The following is a 2,556-nucleotide window of genomic DNA, read 5'->3' on the forward strand; positions in this document are numbered from 1 at the left end:
CCCTCTAAGACTAACAGCCACTTATGAGTGAGTACATATTGTATCTATCTTTCTGGGTCTGGGTGGCTGCTGTGGGACAATGGTCTTCTATCCTGTAATGATCTGTCACTTGTATGGCTGTAATAAAACACTGATTGGCCAGTAGCCAAGCAGGAAGTAGAGGTATGGAAATGAGAACAGGTGACTTCCAGGAAGAGGAAAGGCTGAGTCTGCAGTCCTCACAGAGGAAGCAAGATGAGAAATCCTCGCTGATAAAAGGTAACAAGCCACGTGGCTAACACAGACAAGAACTGTGGGCTAATTTAATATGTAAGAGTTAATACGAAGCCAGCCAGTTTATAATTAATGTAGACCTCTGTGTGGTTTTTTTTGGGACTGAATGGTTGTGGGACCGGGCAGGATAGAAACCTCTGTAAACAAGTTACCTCACTCAATATGATGTTTTCTAGCTCCATCCATTTGTCCGCAAATTTTAAGATGTCATTATTTTTTTTCTGCTGTGTAGTACTCCATTGTGTAAATGTACCACATTTTTCTTATCTATTTTTCAGTAAAGGGGCATTTAGTTTTTTTTCCAGGTTCTGGCTATGACAAACAAAGCTGTCCTTGTGGCACGATTGAGCATCCTTTGGATATATACCCAGAAGTGGTATTGCTGGGTCTTGACGAAGGTTGTTTCCTGATTTTCTGAGAAATCACCACACTGACTTCCAAAGGGGTTGTACCAGCTTGCATTCCCACCAGCAATGCAGGAATGGTCCCTTTTCCCCACAACCTCTCCAGCATAAGTTGTCATCAGTGTTTTTTATCATGGCCATTCTTACAGGTGTAAGATAGAATCTCAGAGTTGTTTTGATTTGCATTTCTCTGATGACTAAGGATATTGAACATTTCTTTTTTTTTTTTTTTTTTTTTTTTTTAAATATTTATTTATTTTGTATACAATATTCTGCCTGTATGACTGAAGGCCAGAAGAGGGCGCCAGACCTCTTTACAGATGGTTGTGAGCCACCATGTGGTTGCTGGGAATTGAACTCAGGACCTTTGGAAGAGCAGGCAATGCTCTTAACCACTGAGCCATCTCTCCAGCCCCCCANCAGGACCTTTGGTAGAGCAGGCAATGCTCTTAACCTCTGAGCCATCTCTCCAGCCCCTGAACATTTCTTTAAGTGTGTTTCAGCCATTTTATATTCCTCTGTTGAGAGTTCTCTGTTTAGGTCTGGACTCCATTTTTTTATTGGATTATGTGATCTTTTGATGACCAATTTCTTGAGTTCTTTGTATATTTCAGAGATCAGCCCTCTGTCCAATGTGGGATTGGTGAAGATCTTTTCCCATTCTGTAGGCTGTCGTTTTGTCTTGTTGACCATGTCCTTTGCTTTACAGAAGCTTTTCAGTTTCAGGGGGTCCCATTTATTAATTGTTTCTCTCAGTGTCTGTGCTGCTGGGGTTATATTTAGGAAGTGGTTCCCTGTGCCAATGCGTTCAAGTGTACTTCCCACTTCCTCTTCTATAAGGTTCAGTGTGGCTGTCTTTATGTTGAGGTCTTTGATCCATTTGGACTTGAGTTTTGTGCATGGTGATAGATATGGGTCTATTTTCATTCTTCTACATGTTGATATCCAGTTATACCACCACCATTTGTTAAATATGCTTTCTTTTTTCTATTTGATATTTTTTTGCTTCTTTGTCAAAAATCAGGTGTTCTTAGGGGTATGATATCCAGGTCTTCTATTTGGTTCCATTGGTCCTCCTGTCTGTTCTTATGCCAATACCAGGCTGTTTTCAGTACTGTAGCTCTGTAGTAAAGTTTGAAGTCAGGGATTGTGATGCCTCCAGAAGTTCTTTTATTGTACAAGACGGTTTGGTCTATCCTGGACTTTTTGCTTTTCCATATGAAGTTGAGTATGGTTCTTTTGAGGTCTGTGAAGAATTTTGCTGGGATTGCATTGAATCTGTAGATTGCTTTTGGTAAGATTGCTATTTTTACTGTTAATCCTTTTTATTCAAGAGCATGGGCGATCTTTCCATTTTCTGGTACCTTCTTCAATTTCTTTCTTCAAAGATTTAACGTTCTTGTCATACAGGTTTGTTTGGTTAGAGTTGCTCCAAGGTATGTTATTTGTGGCTGTTGTGAAGGGTGGTGTTTCTCTGATTTCTTTCTCAGCTCATTTATCATGTGTATAAAGGAAGGCTGGTTTTTTTGAGTTACTCGTTGATCCTGCTACACTACTGAAGTCACCCCGTTCTTAGCAGGGGCTGGACTTGACCTGAAGTGCTGTGTGTATTTTGAAGCTATTGCCACATTTCTGTTCTCATGCAGGAGTAAGGCCAGGCACTCCCTCCTTCTGTCCATCCCTGAGCTGTTCAGACTAACTTCCTGGACGTTGAAATCGTTGGATTAAAAAAAAGAAGAAGAAAAGAAAAGAAAAAGAAGCCGGGCGGTGGTGGTGCACGCCTTTAATCCCAGCACTCGGGAGGCAGAGGCAGGCAGATCTCTGTGAGTTCGAGACCAGCCTGGTCTACAAGAGCTAGTTCCAGGACAGGCTCCAAAAC

The sequence above is a fragment of the Alexandromys fortis genome, unplaced genomic scaffold (genome assembly GCF_014885135.2).
Source record: "Alexandromys fortis isolate MF-2015 unplaced genomic scaffold, M_Fortis_MF-2015_v1.1 scaffold_221, whole genome shotgun sequence".
NCBI classification, from domain to species: domain Eukaryota; kingdom Metazoa; phylum Chordata; class Mammalia; order Rodentia; family Cricetidae; genus Alexandromys; species Alexandromys fortis.